The sequence below is a fragment of the Aegilops tauschii genome, chromosome 1 (assembly GCF_002575655.3).
Source record: "Aegilops tauschii subsp. strangulata cultivar AL8/78 chromosome 1, Aet v6.0, whole genome shotgun sequence".
NCBI lineage: Eukaryota > Viridiplantae > Streptophyta > Magnoliopsida > Poales > Poaceae > Aegilops > Aegilops tauschii.
The window spans coordinates 66,380,480-66,398,016 of record NC_053035.3 but is presented as its reverse complement, the minus strand read 5'-3'; positions in this window follow the sequence as shown (position 1 = coordinate 66,398,016).

Sequence of the window (17,537 nt, the reverse complement as noted above, 5' to 3'; positions counted from 1 at the left end):
CACATGGTCAAGTGGTCTGAGATTTGCAAGCCCAAGGACCAGGGTGGTCTTGGGGTCATCTCATCCAAGCGGATGAATATTGCTCTCCTCTCCAAATGGCTGTGGCGCATTCAGACCAGTGATGGTGGGCTGTGGCTGGAGATTATACGCGCCAAGTACCTCCGTGGGCAACCTCTGGCGTTTGCCTCTAGAGCTGGAGGTTCCCAATTCTGGCAATCGGTGATCCAACTGATGCCAGTCTTGCATATTGGGACCTCCATTAGCGTGGGTTCTGGCGCCGGCACCCTGTTTTGGCTTGATAGATGGGCCGGGGCGAGACCCTTTGGGGAGCGGTTCTACGCGTTGTTCTCGATATGTGCCCGCCCGCAACTCTCCGTGGCCGTGGCTCTGGCTAATATGGACGTGATTGCCTTCCGTCGTACCTTCGGGGTGGTGGAACATGCTCAATGGGAGGAGCTGCTCGAGTGTGTTTCCCTAAACACCCCCTCCCTCGAGCCCGACTCGCTATCTTGGCGACTCGAGCCTAGCGGCCGATTTTCTACTAGGTCCTTGTACCAGTCGATTGTGCCCACACCCGGACCAGTGATGCTCTCGGTGATATGGGAGATTAAACTCCCCTTGAAAATCTGCATTTTCCTTTGGCAATGGGTCCGAGGTCGTCTGCCCTCGGGCACGGAGGTGCGTAAGCGTAATGGCCCTGGGGATGGCCTTTGTCCCATTTGCATGGTACCGGAAGACTGTAACCACATCTTCTTCCGGTGCCCGGCGGCACAGTTCCTTTGGAGTTGCTTTCGGGAAGTTGTTGGGGCCACTTGGTGCCACGACAACCTTCCGGACTTATTCGGGGAGATTCGTAGGCTCGCCAGTCCTAGGCGTGCACCTGCCTGGGTTGCTATGGGTACCCTAGCATGGACCCTCTGGTGCTCGCGCAATAAACTAGTCATCGAACGCGTGATTCCTTGTCGTGTGACTGATGCAATCTACAAAATGTGTGGCTTCTTACAGCTATGGAGACCGCTTAGCAAGTGGCGTGATCGGGACGTCATCAACAACATCATCACGGGTCTCCGCTCCTCGGCCGCAGCACTAGCTCCTCCGCCGCCACCGCCCCCTCCGGAGCCCGATTAGACATTTTTCTTCTCTATTTGGGGCTTGTCTTGTTGGGCCCCAGCGATGATTTGAGACTTGCTTGTACTTTGAACCTGACTTGTTGGATGCTTGGTGCTGGTGCTTTATAATATAAAGCGGGGGAAACCTTTTTTGTAACAGTAAAACGGGTGTCACGGAGTCTGAGTTCCACCTCAATAAGTAGGAGGATCATATGTATACTAATTCCCCGGAAAAAAAGAGAAGATTTTCATGGTGTATTACAGCTTCTGGATCATGAAGTTAGCTAGTCAGGGGATTGTGCAATATCGACCGCAGTCGCAGAGCAAAACATAGAAACACTACGTACTGACCTGGAGATGGGGTTGGATCTGGAGCATGGCATGCGGCCAGGCGTCACGGAGGGCGGTGGCGGCGCTCCGGCGATCCCATACCTCCATGGCAGGCGGCTTCAAAGTCTGGGGCGTCGCGGTCGTCAAGGACGTCGGTGACGCGACCGGATCGGCGAGGGCGCGGCCGGATCTGGGCCTAGGCGTGGGCTTGGTCCCCGGGTCGCGGTCGGCGCGGTGGCGGGTGCGACACGTCGGCAGCTGGGCGGATCTGCGGATTCCATCCTTTTTTGGTCCTTGACAGCGCAGGCAACACCGGGGGAAACCCTAGATCTCCTTGAGATCGAGCGATGGCGGTGCTTTTGCGTCGTAGTCCCTCTTCGGGGCATCATTTTGGAGTTTGCTCCGGCTGAAGGGACCAGCGTCGCCGACCGCGCACTCCCGGTGGAGAAAGTGCCGATGAAAATCGCGTCGACTACGGTCATGGCGGACGATGGCGGTGTCTTTGATGTCGTTTCCTTGTCGAGGCATTGTCGTTGCAGTTTGCGTCATCAGTCTCGGGATGCTCCGGGGGAAACCCTAGATTTGGGTCTCCCGGATTGGACGATGATGGCGTTCTCTGTATCGCTTTCCCTTCTGGGGGCATCGTTTTGGAGCAAGTAATTGCTGAAGGTGGCAAGAGGAGGAGCGGTGTTACATCTACCGCAAGGCCGACAGCGGATCACGGTGGCATGGCGCTGTGGAGTTTCGGCGATGGGCGCGCGTGGATGGACACGCGCAGGATGGTGGCGTTGGCCTGGCAAGGTTAGTGCGTCGGGACCTGCTTTGGAGATGGACCAGTGGTTGGTGGTGGCGGCGGCCTCTGAGAGTGCGCCAGACCGATGTGTGGCCCAATCCCGGCATTGTGGTTTGGTTGGGGCATCCGACTTTAGATGTTAGGATTTGATGTGATGACTGTTTGGTATTAGGCTCAGACATTTGGCACCCCTTTATCAAGGGGATAAGAGTAGCGACAGATGTGTTGGTAAGATGGTGGCTTCAGGCATATTGGTGTATTACTTTGTAAGGTCCCTGTAAATAATTAATAATATGACTGCATGCATCGTCCAGATGCAGAGGCCGGGGGTATATCCTCCTTTAAAAAAAATTGATTAAGTGAACTCCCACTTTAACTGCTCGGGTTAAACAATTTTTTAAACCCACTTAACTCAATAATACATGCTTTGATATGGAAAATAAATATCATATTTACAAAGAAGATGTTACTATAGGCATGAAAACGCAAGAACAACAGGTCCATCCTCTTCTCCTCTTTGCAATGCTTCCTGTCTTCGACTCGATGAGCTCTACTTTGCAAATGTGTCTCTTTTGATATGGTCGCAAAATACAATGCACAGTCCTTGCACGTCCCTTATTTTCTTCATCAACCCCTAGGACTATGCTTCCAACTCTCGTTGGTTCACGATGACATCATCATCATTTTCTCTCTCATAGCATGCATGCTCTGTTGGATCATGAGTGACGAAGGTGACCAATACGTCATTGGGAGATATTGTGGTAAAATTCTGTCTTTGTTCGATCATCATCACCATAGTGGGATCATAGCTCCAAGGAACTAACTCACAATGAAAGCATCATTCACGCATTCACATCCATTGCTCTCCAATGACATTACAAGATATTTCAAGCTCCGATATATAGTGTTTGGAGTGTTATCGTCGTTCCTCACGAACATGCTGACTTCTTTCGTGAGAAACTCCAATTTTTTCTATTGTTGAATGTGTTCATCACCTTGAAAACATCTTAGCAAGACAATCCCAGATCTCATTGGAAGTCTTTAAGAGGGTTGTGGAATCTTGATGGTTCTAGGGCACAGCTTGACGGAGCATGTGAAGGGTGGTAGCATTGGGTTGATCATCTTCGGCTTCCATTGCAACGAGATTGTTCGGATCATATGGGTTGAAGCCAAGAATGATGACATCCCAAAGTTGAGTGGAAGCACTAGGAACATGAGACTTCATGGAAAGTTTCCAGTTAGAAAAATGAGAAACGTCCAAGGTGGGTGGAGCATACGCGTGGCTGATATGCGTATGTGGGTTGGGCTAAGAGCATCTCCAGCCGTTTGCCCCCCCCAGCGCACCCAGCGAATGCCTTTTGGCGTTTGCACCGGTGGGTTTTTCGCCTGGGGGCGATTGAGTTTCCAGCCACACCCTCAGATTTCGGCCCCTAGACGCCTAAAAATTCAAACTTGTCTTTCCCGCTGCCAAACGCCACAAGTTCGGCGATCATCATCCCACAAGTCAGCGATCATCATGCCACAGTTCGGCAATCAAACACACCCAAAAGTTCGGCGATCAAAAGGAAGGAATCATAGACATGGAATGCATCAAACGGCAGGCTCTTCTGCCATGGGACTGGCCGGGGTCGGCGTGGGTGTAGTCGGGCTCGACGTCAGCATGGCTTCTGTGCTCGGGCTGGTCGTCATGGGCGTAGTCGGCGTGGGCGTAGTCGGGCTCATAGACATGCACTACTCGATCGAAGATTGCAGCCGTTCGGCAGCGGGCGCCGCGTCGCTCGCCGCTTTGGCTCTCTTGTTGCCATCAAGGCGCCCTTCTACCGCCGCAGGGGCAGGCGCGTCCGTCTTGTAGGTCTCCTTGGCCTTGGAGAGAGTGAGCCGGACCTCCCTCCACTTTTCGCACGACTCGATCCTGGAGAACACGTTAAGGAACTTGAACTCTTGGCCGCCGTTGTCCTGGCAAAACATGTTGAACATCCGAACCATCTGCACAGCTGAGGACAAAAAGTGTCGGCAAATTACACGGGGACGAACTGGGTCGGCGAACTATGTCCATACCTGACCCTCGACGTTGGTGCCGCTTTCCAGGCGAGCCGCGACCTCCTCTACCATCCCATGCCACTTATTGCACGCCATCTGGATGGTCGCCCAGTGATTCGTCGTGGCCTTCTCGCCGCGATTCATGTGGATGTTGGTGAAGTCGGGGTCGACCAACTTGCGCTCGTCAAACGCCATCTCGATCCTTCTCCATTACGTGTCAGCGTTCTGATTCGAGGCTGTGATCCGGTCGATGCTGACGGTCTTCCATGCTTCGGCGAGGATCTCGTCTTCCTTGGACGTCCACTTGATGCGAGGTTCGCCCGGCCTAGCATTGGGCACCCGCTTCTTCTTTCTCCCTTTTGGCGGTGGTTCTGGCTCTGCCTCCTCCTATTATAACTCCTCCACCTCCTCCTCGGCGTCGTCGAGCTCGTCGTCCATGTCGACGGCGGTGTCCATCGTTTCATCTTGTGCGCGGAACCCGGGGCAGGAAGCAGCAGCGACCGAGCCGCTCGTGACGATCTCGTCCATGTCGGCGTCGGTGGCGTCGGTGTGGCTGAACTGTGGCGTCGAGCCGGGAGCGAAGGATAGGGCGCACCGACGCATGTGAGGCTGAGTACGCCAGAGGCGAGTAGCTGTACCGGGTGTTGAGGTCGGCGTTGAACGAGGGGGGAGGGAGTGCGTGGGTCAGGGTTGAAGTTGGAGGGGGAGGCATGTTGTGGCGCGCCATGCGGAAAGGTGATGTTGGGGTTGAAACCGCGATGCGCGTCGCCGTCGGAGTAGCCGGGCGAGGGTGCGTACCCCCAGAGCAGCGTCGGCTGATACGTCTCCAACGCATCTATAATTTTTTATTGTTCCATGCTATTATATTATCTATTTTGGATGTTTTATATGCATTAATATGCTATTTTATATTATTTTTGGGACTAACCTATTAACCTAGAGCCCAGTGGCAGCTTCTGTTTTTTTCTTGTTTTTGAGTTTTATAGAAAAGGAATATCAAATAGAGTCCAAATGGAATAAAACTTTGCGATGATTATTCTTGGATCAGAAGACACCTGTAGGACTTGGAGAGGGGGCAGAGGAGTCCCGAGGGGCCCATAAGCCCTTAGGCCGCGCCCTAGGGGGGTGCCTCCCTGGCTTATGGACACCTCGGGAGTCCCCCAACCCTAATTCTTGCTCTATAAATTCCAAAATATTCCCAAACCAACAGAAGCGTCCACCAAAATACTTTTCCGCCGCCACAAGCCTCTGTTCCTGTGAGATCCCATCTTGAGGCCTTTTCTGGCACCCTGCCGGAGGCGGATTCGATCACGGAGGGCATCTACATCAACCTTATTGCCCTTCCAATGAAGCGTTAATAGTTTACCACAGACCTACGGGTCCATAGCTAGTAGCTAGATGGCTTCTTCTCCCTCTATGATCTTCAATACCATGTTCTCCTCGATGTTCTGGGAGTTCTATCCGATGTAATATTCTTTTGCGTGTGTTTGTCGAGATCCGATGAATTGTGGATTTATGATCAGATTATTTATGAATATTATTTGAGTCTTTTCTGAACTCTTTTATGCATGATTAAATATCTTTGTATTTCTCTTTGAATTATCGGTTTAGTTTGGCCAACTAGATTGGTTCTTCTTGCAATGGGAGAGGTGCTTAGTTTTGGGTTCAATCTTGCGGTGTCCTCACCCAGTGACAAAGTAGGGGTAGCGAGGCACGTATTGTATTGTTGCCATCAAAGGTAAAAAGATGGGGTTTTCATCATATTGCTTGAGTTTATCCCTCTACATCATGTCATCTTACTTAAGGGGTTACTCTATTCTTCTGAACTTAATACTCTAGATGCATGCTGGATAGCGGTCAATGTGTGGAGTAATAGTAGTAGATGCAGAATCGTTTCGGTCTACTTGACACGGACGTGATGCATATATTCATAATCATTGCCTTGGATATCGTCATAACTTTGCGCTTTTCTATGAGTTGCTCGACAATAATTTGTTCACCCACCGTATGTTTTCTCTCAAGAGAGAAGCCTCTAGTGAAACCTATGGCCCCCGGGTCTATTTTCCATCATATATTTTTAGATCTATAAACCAAAAATACCTTGCGGCAATTTATTTATATTGACTTTAGTTTGCTCTTTTATTTATCTTTTATACCTATCTCTATTAGATCTCACTCTTGTTGGAGACCGTGAAAGGATTGACAACTTCCTTTTCACGTTGAATGCAAGTGTTTATTTGTTTGTGCAGGTGCATAGATTGGAGACTTGCTTGTGCCTCCTACTAGATTGATACCTTGGTTCTTAACTGAGAGAAATACTTATCTCTACTTTACTACATCACTCTTTCCTCTTCAAGGGAGAAATCAATGCAAGCTCAAGAAGTAGCACTGGCGGCGAGAAGTTGGCCGGCGACGCGACGCTCTGCTGACTCCCCCACGTGGCTTGTGGGTAGTGGTCGGGCGGAAGGTTCATCATCCCCGCGTGAGACGTCTCTCCTTGCTCTGCCGTCACCATCGCCGCGTCCGTGGCCCTCTTGGTGATGAGCCTGTTCCGCCAGTCGGTTGTGACCGCCTCCCGACGCTGAACATCCGCCCTCCACTCAGCGTTCGACAAGCCCGGTGGTCTTGCCATCGGCGCCTCGGCTTCCTCTGCTTCGACTGGGTGGAATCGGCGGCGGGGTGAGGGGCCGAATACTTCTTTGGTGGCATGGCGGTCGGATCTGATGTGGAGAATGGCGGGAACGGCAGGGTAGAAGGGGGAGCAATGAGGAAATGGAGGGAAAAGGGGGGAAAACAACGGGAATAGGCTTGTTTATCACCGACAGCGCGGGCCCACGTGCCGTTTCTCTTCAGCCGGCACTAAAAAAGGCGCCGTAGGGGGCTGTTGGGGGGCGAGTGGAGAGCTCTCAGGTACAATCAATGGGGGTATGAAGACAAGGGGGTTGGTAGGTATAGGGGGCACTGATATGTCTCCAACATGTCTATAATTTTTTATTATTCCATGCTGTTATATTATCTGTTTTGCATGTTTTATATGCATTAATATGCTATTATTATATTATTTTTGGGACTAACCTATAAACCTAGAGCCCAGTGCCAGTTTCTGTTCTTTCCTTGTTTTTGAGTTTCGCAGAAAAGGAATACCAAACGCAGTCCAAATGGAATAAAACCTTCACGATGATTTTTCTTGGACCAGAAGACACCCAGGAGACTTGGAGATCAAGTCGGAAGAGCCACAAGGCGGCCACAAGGGGGAGGGCGCGCCCCTGCCTTGTGGGCCCCTCATGACTCCCCTGACCTAATTCTTCGTCCTATATATTCACATATATTCCCAAACCACCAGAAGCATCCACGAAAACACTTTTCCACCGCCGAAACCTTTTGTTCCCGTGAGATCCCATCTTGGGGCCTTTTCCGGCATCCTAACGGAGGGGATTCGATCACGGAGGGCATCTACATCAACCCTATTGCCCTTCCGATGAAGTGTTAGTAGTTTACCATAGACCTACGGGTCCATAGCTAGTAGTTAGATGGCTTCTTCTCTCTCTTTGATTCTCAATACCATGTTCTCCTCGATGTTCTTGGAGATCTATCCGATGTAATCTTCTTTTGCGGTGCGTTTGTCGAGATCTGATGAATTGTGGATTTATGATCAGATTATCTATGAATATTATTTGAATATTCTTTGAATTCTTTTATGCATGATTTGATATCTTTGTAATTCTGTTCGAACTATCGGTTTGGTTTGGCCAACTAGATTGGTTTTTCTTGCAATGGGAGAAGTGCTTAGCTTTGGGTTCAATCTTGCGGTGTCCTTTCCCAGTGACAGTAGGGGCAACAAGGCACGTATTTTATTGTTGCCATCGAGGATAAAAATATGGGGTTTACATCATATTGCTTGAGTTTATTTCTCTACATCATGTCAACTTACTTAATGTGTTACTCTATTCTTCATGAACTTAATACTCTAGATGCAGGCAGGAGTCGGTCGAGGTGTGGAGTAATAGTAGTAGATGCAGAATCGCTTCGGTCTACTTGACATGGACATGATGCCTATATTTCATAATTATTGCATTAGATATATCGTCATAACTTTGCGCTTTTCTATCAATTGCTCGACAGTAATTTGTTCACCCACCGTATTATTTGCTATCTTGAGAGAAGCCTCTAGTGAAACCTATGGCCCCCGGGTCTATTTTCCATCATATAAGTTTCCGATCTACTATTCTCCATCATATATGTTTCCGATATACTATTTTGCAATCTTTTACTTTCCAATCTATTAACCAAAAAACCCCAAAAATATTTACTTTATCTTTTGTTCAGTTTCATCTATCTCTATCAGATCTCACTTTTGCAAGTAACCGTGAAGGGATTGACAACCCCTTTATCGCATTGGGTGCAAGTTGTTTGATTGCTTGTGCAGGTATTGGTGATTTGTGCATTGTCTCCTACTGGATTGATACCTTGGTTCTCTAACTGAGGGAAATACTTATCTCTACTTTGCTGCATCACCCTTTCCTCTTCAAGAGAAAAACCAACGCAAGCTCAAGAAGTAGCAGGAAGATTTTCTGGTGCCGTTACCGGGGAGATCTACGCCAAGTCAAGACATACCAAGTACCCATCATAAAAAAGATGTGGATAATGATATTGTTAAATTGAAGCTATTTCCGTTCTCACTTTGAGATCGTGCTAAAACTTGGTTTTCATCTTTGCCTAAAAATAGTATTGATTCATGGAATAAGTGTAAAGATGCTTTTATCTCCAAGTATTTTCCTCCCGCTAAGATCATCTCCCTTAGGAGTGATATTATGAATTTTAAGCAACTTGATCATGAACATGTTGCACAATCTTGGGAGAGGATGAAATTGATGATACGATATTGCCCTACTCATGGTTTGAATTTGTGGACGATTATACAAAACTTTTAGCCGGATTGAACTTTGCTTCTAGAAATCTTTTAGATTCAGCCACGGGAGGTAATTTTATGGAAATTACTTTAGGAAAATCTACTAAACTCATAGATAATATTATGGTTAATTATTCTCAATGGCACACCGAAAGATCTTCCACTAGTAAAAAAGTGCATGCGATTGAAGAGATTAATGTTTTGAGTGGAAAGATGGGTGAGCTTATGAAATTGTTTGCTAGCAAGAGTGCTCCTATTGATTCTAATGATATGCCTTTGTATACTTTGATTTAAAATAATAATGAATCTGTGGATGTGAATTTTGTTGGTAGGAACAATTTTGGTAATAACGCGTATAGAGGTAATTTTAATCCTAGGCCGTTTCCTAGTAATTCCTCTAATAATTATGGTAATTCCTACAACAATTGGTATGGAAATTATAATAACATGCCCTCTGATTTTGAGAATAGTGTTAAAGAATTTATGAGTCCGCAAAAGAATTTTAATGCCTTGGTTGAAGAAAAATTGCTTAAGATTGATGATTTGGTTAGGAACGTGGATAGAATTTCTCTTGATGTTGGTTCTTTGAAGTTTAGATCTATTCCACCCAAGCATGATATTAATGAGTCTCTCAAATCTATGAGAATTTCCATTGGTGAGTGCAAAAAAAGAACCGCTAAGATGCGTGCTAAGCGAGATTGGTTTGTAAAAACGTGTTCTTCTAGTTTTCGTGAAAATAATGATGAAGATCCTAAAGTGATTGATGTAACTCCTATTGAATGTTTGTTTTCCAATATAAATCTTGATAAAGATGGGACTGGATATGAGTCAACTTTAGTTAAAAGGCGTCCCAATGATTCGGAGTTTTAAGATCTTGATGCAAAAATTGATAAAAGTGGGATTGGAGAGGACAAAACTTTAAGTAGCAATGAACCCACTCTTTTGGATTTCAAGGAATTTAATTATGATAATTGTTCTTTAATAGATTGTATTTCCTTGTTGCAATCCATGTTGAATTCTCCTCATGCTTATAATCAAAACAAATCTTTTACTAAACATATCATTGATGCTATGATGCAATCTTTTGAAGAAATGCTTGAATTGGAAGTTTCTATCCCTAGGAAACTTTATGATGAGTGGGAGCCTACTATTAAGATTAAGATTAAAGATTATGAGTTCCATGCTTTGTGTGATTTGGGTGCTAGCGTTTCCACGATTCCAAAAACTTTATGTGATGTGCTAGGTTTCCGTGAATTTGATGATTGTTCTTTAAATTTGCATCTTGCGGATTCCACTATTAAGAAACCTATGGGAAGTATTAATAATGTTCCTATTGTTGCAAATAGGAATTATGTGTCCGTAGATTTCATTGTTCTTGATATAGATTGCAATCCCACATGTCCTATTATTCTTGGTAGACCTTTCCTTATAACCATTGGTGCAATTATTGATATGAAAGAAGTAAACATTAGATTTCAATTTCCGTTAAGGAAGGGCATGGAACACTTTCCTAGGAAGAAAATTAAGTTGACATATTAATCTATTATGAGAGCTACTTATGGATTGCATACCAAAGATGACAATACCTAGATCTATTTGTGTTTTATGCCTAGCTAAGGGCGTTAAACAATAGCGCTTGTTGGGAGGCAACCCAATTTTATTTTATTTTCTTTGCTTTTTGGTTTTGCTTTTCAATTAATAATTCATCTAGCCTCTGGTTTGATGTGTTTTTGTGTTTTAAGTAGTGTTTGTGCCAAGTAAGACCTTTGGGATGGCTTACGGTGATAGTTGATTTGATCTTGCTGAAAAACAGAAACTTTTGCGCTCAGGAAAACAATTATCATTTATAAAATAAGCGTGATAAAATACCGGTTCTTTTTTTATAAGACTAATAAAAAAATTCTCAGCTTTTCCTAATTTTTCAGAATTTTTGGAGTTATAGAAGTATTTGAGAGTTACAGATTACTACAGACTGTTCTGTTTTTGAGAGATTCTGTTTTCTATGTGTTGTTTGCTTATTTTGATGAATCTAGGGGTAGTATCGGGGGGTGTGAACCATGGAAAAGTTTGAATACATTAGATATTACACCAATATAAATAAAGAATGAGTTCACAACAGTACCAAAAGTGGTGATTTATTTTCTTATACTAATGGAGCTTATGAGGTTTTCTGTTGAGTTTTGTGTTGTGAAGTTTTCCAGTTTTGGGTAACGATTTGATGGACTATGGAATAAGGAGTGGCAAGAGCCTAAGCTTGGGGATGCCCAATGAAGGAAATATGCCCTAGAGGCAATAATAAAGTTGTTATTTATATTTCCTTATATCATGATAAATGTTTATTATTCATGCTAGAATTGTATTAACCAGAAACTTAGTACATGTGTGAATAGATAGACAAACAGAGTGTCACTAGTATGCCTCTACTTGACTAGCTCATTAATCAAAGATGGTTAAGTTTCCTAGCCATAGACATGAGTTGTCATTTGATGAATGGGATCACATCAATAGAGAATGATGTGATTGACTTGACCCATCCGTTAGCTTAGCACTATGATCGTTTAGTTTATTGCTATTGCTTTCTTCATGACTTATACATGTTCCTATGACTATGAGATTATGCAACTCCCGAATATCGGAGGAACACTTAGTGTGCTATCAAACGTCACAACGTAACTGAGTGATTATAAAGATGCTCTACAGGTGTCTCCGATGATATTTGTTGAGTTGGCATAGATTGAGATTAGGATTTGTCACTCCAATTGTCAGAGAGGTATCTCTGGGCCCTCTCGGTAATGCACATCACTATAAGCCATGCAAGCAATGTGACTAATGAGTTAGTTACAGGATGATGCATTACGGAACGAGCAAAGAGACTTGCCGGTAATGAGATTGAACTAGGTATGATGATACCGATGATCGAATCTCGGGCAAGTAACATACCGATGACAAAGGGAACGACGTATGTTGTTATGCGGTTTGACCGATAAAGATTTTCGTAGAATATGTAGGAGCCAATATGAGAATACAGGTTCCGCTATTGGTTATTGACCGGAGATGAGTCTCGGTCATGTCTACATAGTTCTCGAACCCGTAACGTTCGATGACGATTGGTATTATGATTTTATGTGTTTTGATGCACCGAAGGTAGTTCGGAGTAGGATGAGATCACGGACATGACGAGAAGTCTCGAAATGGTCGAGACATAAAGATTGATATATTGGAGACTATATTCGGACACCGGAATGGTTCCGAGGTGTATCGAGTATTTACCAGAGTACCGGGGGGTTACCGGAACCCCCCGGGGGGTTAATGGGCCTTCATAGGCTTTAGTGGAAGAGAAGAGGAGGCGGCCAAGTGGAGGGGCGTGCCCCCCAAGCCCAATCCGAATTGGGAAGGGGGCCAGCCCCCCTTAATTTCCTTCTCTCCCTCTTCCCTTTCCTTCCGCTCCTAGTTGGACTAGGAAAGGGGGGAACCTACTCCTAGTAGGAGACTAGGAGTAGGATTCCCCCCTTGGGGCCCACCCCATGAGGCCGACTGGCCCCCTCCTCCACTCCTTTATATACGGGGGAAGGAGGCACCCCATAGACACACAAGTTGATTTCTTAGCCGTGTGCGGTGCCCCCCTCCACAGATTTCCACCTCGGTCATATTGCCGTAGTGCTTAGGCGAAGCCCTACATCGGTAACTTCATCATCACCATCACCATGCCATCGTGCTGACGAAACTCTCCCTCGGCCTCAGCTGGATCTAGAGTTCGAGGGACGTCACCGAGCTGAACGTGTGCAGATAGTGGAGGTGCCGTGCGTTCGGTACTTGATCGGTTGGATCGCGAAGACGTTCGACTACATCAACCGCGTTACTTAATGCTTCTGCTTTCGGTCTATGAGGGTACGTGGACACACTCTCCCCGCTCATTGCTATGCTTCTCCTAGATAGATCTTGTGTGATCGTAGGATTTTTTTTGAAATACTACGTTCCCCAACAGTGGCATCCGAGCCAGGTCTATGCGTAGATGTTATATGCATGTGTAGAACACAAATAATTGTGGGCGATAATAGTCATACTGCTTACTAGCATGTCATACTTTGATTCGGCAGTATTGTTGGATGAAGCGGCCCAGACCGACATTACATGACCTCGTTCATGAGACTGTTTCTACCGCCGTGCTTTGCACACATGTGGCTAGTGGGTGTCTGTTTGTCCAACTTTAGTTCAATCGAGTGTCATGCCCAGTCCCTGTTGAAGGTTAAAACAGCAAACTTGACGAAAAATCGTTGTGGTTTTTGATGCGTAGGTAAGAACGGTTCTTGCTAAAGCCCATAGCAGCCACGTAAAATTTGCAACAACAAAGTAGAGGACGTCTAACTTGTTTTTGCAGGGCTTGCTGTGATGTGATATGGTCAAGATGTGATGATATATAAATTGTTGTATGAGATGATCATGTTTTGTAACAGTTATCGGCAACTGGCAGGAGCCATATGGTTGTCACTTTATTGTATGAAATGCAATGGCCATGTAATTGGTTTACTTTATCACTAAGCGGTAGTGATAGTCGTAGAAGCAATAGTTGGCGAGATGACAACGATGCTTTGATGGAGATCAAAGTGTCAAGCCGGTGACGATGGTGATCATGACAGTGCTTTGGTGATGGAGATCAAAGGCACAAGATGATGATGGCCATATCATATCACTTATATTGATTGAATGTGATGTTTATCCTTTATGCATCTTATTTTGCTTAGTACGACGGTAGCATTATAAGATGATATCTCACTAAATTTCAAGGTACAAGTGTTCTCCCTGAGTATGCACCGTTGCAACAGTTCGTCGTGCCGAAACACCACGTGATGATCGGGTGTGATAAGCTCTACATTCACATACAATGGGTGCAAGCCAGTTTTTGCACACGCAGAATACTCGGGTTAAACTTGACGAGCCTAGCATGATATGGCCTCGGAACAGTGAGACCAAAAGGTCGAGCGTGAATCATATAGTAGATATGATCAACATAGTGATGTTCACCATTGAAAACTACTCCATCTCACGTGATGATCGGACATGGTTTAGTTGATATGGATCACGTGATCACTTAGATGATTAGAGGGATGTCTATCTAAGTTGGAGTTCTTAAGTAATATGATTAATTGAACTTTAATTTATCATGAACTTAGTACCTGATAGTATTTTGCATGTCTATGTTGTTGTAGATAAATGGCCCGTGCTACTGTTCCGTTGAATTTTAATGCGTTCCTAGAGAAAGCTAAGTTGAAAGATGATGGTAGCAACTACACGGACTGGGTTCGTAACTTGAGGATTATCCTCATTGTTGCACAGAAGAATTACATCCTAGAAGCACTGCTAGGTGCCAAACCCGGCAGGAGCAACACCAGATGTTATGAACGTCTGGCAGAGCAAAGCTGATGACTACTCGGTAGTTCAGTGTGCCATGCTTTACGGCTTAGAACCGGGACTTCAACGAAGTTTTGAACGTCATGGAGCATATGAGATGTTCCAGGAGTTGAAGTTAATATTTCAAGCAAATGCCCAGATTGAGAGGTATGAAGTCTCCAATAAGTTCTACAGCTGCAAATGGAGGAGAATAGTTCTGTCAGTGAGCATATACTCAGAATGACTGGATACCAATATCACTTGACTCAGTTGGGAGTTAATCTTCCGGTTGATAGTGTCATTGACAGAGTTCTTCAATCACTGCCACCAAGCTACAAAAGCTTTGTGATGAACTATAATATGCAAGGGATGTATAAGACGATTCCCGAGCACTTCACAATGCTAAAGGCTGTGGAGGTAGAAATCAAGAAGGAGCATCAAGTGTTGATGGTCAACAAGACCACTAGTTTCAAGAAGAAGGGCAAAGGGAAGAAGAGGAACTTCAAGAAGAACGGCAAGCAAGTTGCTGCTCAAGTGAAGAAGCCAAAGTCTGGACCTAAGCCTGAGACTGAGTGCTTCTATTGCAAAGGGACTGGTCACTGGAAGCGGAACTGCCCCAAGTATTTGGCGGATAAGAAGGATGGCAAAGTGAAAGGTATATTTGATATACATGTTATTGATGTGTACCTTACTAATGCTCGTAGTAGCGCCTGGGTATTTGATACTGGTTCTGTTGCTCATATTTGCAACTCAAAATAGGGGATACAGATTAAGCGAAGATTGGCTAAGGACGAGGTGACGATGCGCGTGGGAAATGGTTCCAAAGTCGATGTGATAGCCGTCGGCACGCTACCTCTACATATACCTTCGGGATTAGTTTTAGACCTAAATAATTGTTATTTGGTGCCAGCGTTAAGCATGAACATTATATCTGGATCTTGTTTGATGCGAGACGGTTATTCATTTAAATCAGAGAATAATTGTTGTTCTATTTATATGAGTAATATCTTTTATGGTCATGCACCCTTGATGAGTGGTCTATTTTTATTGAATCTCGATAGTAGTGATACACATATTCATATTACTGAAGCCAAAAGATATAAGTTTAATAAAGATAGTGCAACTTATTTGTGGCACTGACGTTTAGGTCATATTGGTGTAAAGCGCATGAAGAAACTCCATGTTGATGGGCTTTTGGAAGCACTTGATGCTTGCGAACCATGCCTCATGGGCAAGATGACTAATACTCCGTTCTCCGGAACAATGGAGCGAGAAACACACTTGTTGGAAATAATACATACTATCGGTGGGAAACGACACCTATGGGATCACAAGAATCCCTACTACGGTTGCCGGGGCGCAGGGTTGTGAGAAGAGCAGGGATAATAGTCAGCACAAGGATCGTTTACCCAGGTTCGGGCCGCGAGGATGTGTAAAACCCTAGTCCTGCTTTGGTGGATGTATTGAGTGTTCTTGAGCTCTCCAACTAGCTATGGTGGCTGCGTAGTTCCAAAGAGCCGAATCCCTCTCTAGTACGCCATGGGCCTCCTTTTATAGTCGAAAGGGGCTGCCACAGTGGCACACAGGAGGTGGAAAGGCATATAGTACTGCGAGCTTATCGCCCGTATTACAGGACAAGATGCATTTAATGCAACGCTGAGGTGTCCCCTAGCTTTATCGGGGACGGGAGCGAGGCCCGTCCCGTCCGTCGCCGCTCCTCCTCGCTTCTATACACGCCCTGGCCAGCGGTGCATGCGACGCCATGTAGGCAGGCAGGTAGCTGAGGTGGCGCGGTGGTAGGGTCTTCACGAAGATCTGCATGCCACCACGCAGGCGCTTGCTGATCTGGCCTGGAAGCTGCATGTCGCCACACAGGTGCCAGCCCAGCTGGTTGGGCTGGCAGCTGCATGCAAACGGCGGTGGAAACTTGGCTGGTGCGGGCCTGGTAGTGGCCCCGCTGATGTCCTCGGCAAAGGCCTTGCCAGGGGCCCGACAAGGGTCTCGCCGTGGCACGCAGTCGTCCCCGGCAAGGATCTTGCCAGGGGTCTTGTGGCTTCCCTCGGCAAGGATCCCACCGAGGGTCGCCGTCTTCTGGTCCTCATCTGATCTCATATGTCCGTGGTCTTGACAAAGATCTGCATGCCACCACAGAGGTGCCTCCCGAGCCCTGGTCCAATTGTAGTTGGTTGGGTTGGAACCTGTGGGCTCAAGGGTGGCTCGCTCTGTTGGTGTTTGGGCAAGTTGCCCCGGCAAGGCTCTTGCCGGGGCCGCGGAGGCCGCCCCGGCAAGGGCCTTGCCGGGGGACTCCACCTCGCCCCTTTGCTGTCTTGTGTTTCTGGTCCTGGCGTTGCCTTGATCGTCTTGTGTTGGGCTTCGGCTTCTCTCCGGCTTCCCTCCTTTGCCCTGCTACGTGTGGCCGCGGCGCGTGGCTCTGACTGCCCGTGCACAAGTAAAGGGGTCAAAAGTAGAGCCCCTACTTTTGTACACCGACAGGAGCCCCAGGGCCTGGGCTACACATAAGCGCGACACATTGTTGGGCCAGGCCCAAAACGGTGCGCGGGCAGGCGGGGCGGATTTTACCGTAGTAATTTTTCGTCCGCTGCGCTTCCCCACGGCCCGCGTTGAACGCACGACGTGGGGGGGCATGTGTGACGTGGGCAGCATGCGTGGGGCGGTTTTCGCATGCATGCGTCACATCGTGGTAAAGAGGCGGCTCGCGCCTTCCCCATAAAAAGAGGGAGGCGTGGAGGCGCGGCTCATTTACTGGATGGACCCGGGTCGGAGTCTTCAAGGCGCCCACGCCCCCGATCACGGGGAGGGAAACGGTCGCCTCACTCGTCCTTTCGACCCTACGCGTTCGCCACACGTCCTTCATGCAAGTGGCGGGCGGTGGAGGCAGGAAACCGGGCCGTCGCTGATTGGGGCGGCGGGTCGTTCCTGATTCCCTGTGCCTCCGACGGCTGGATTG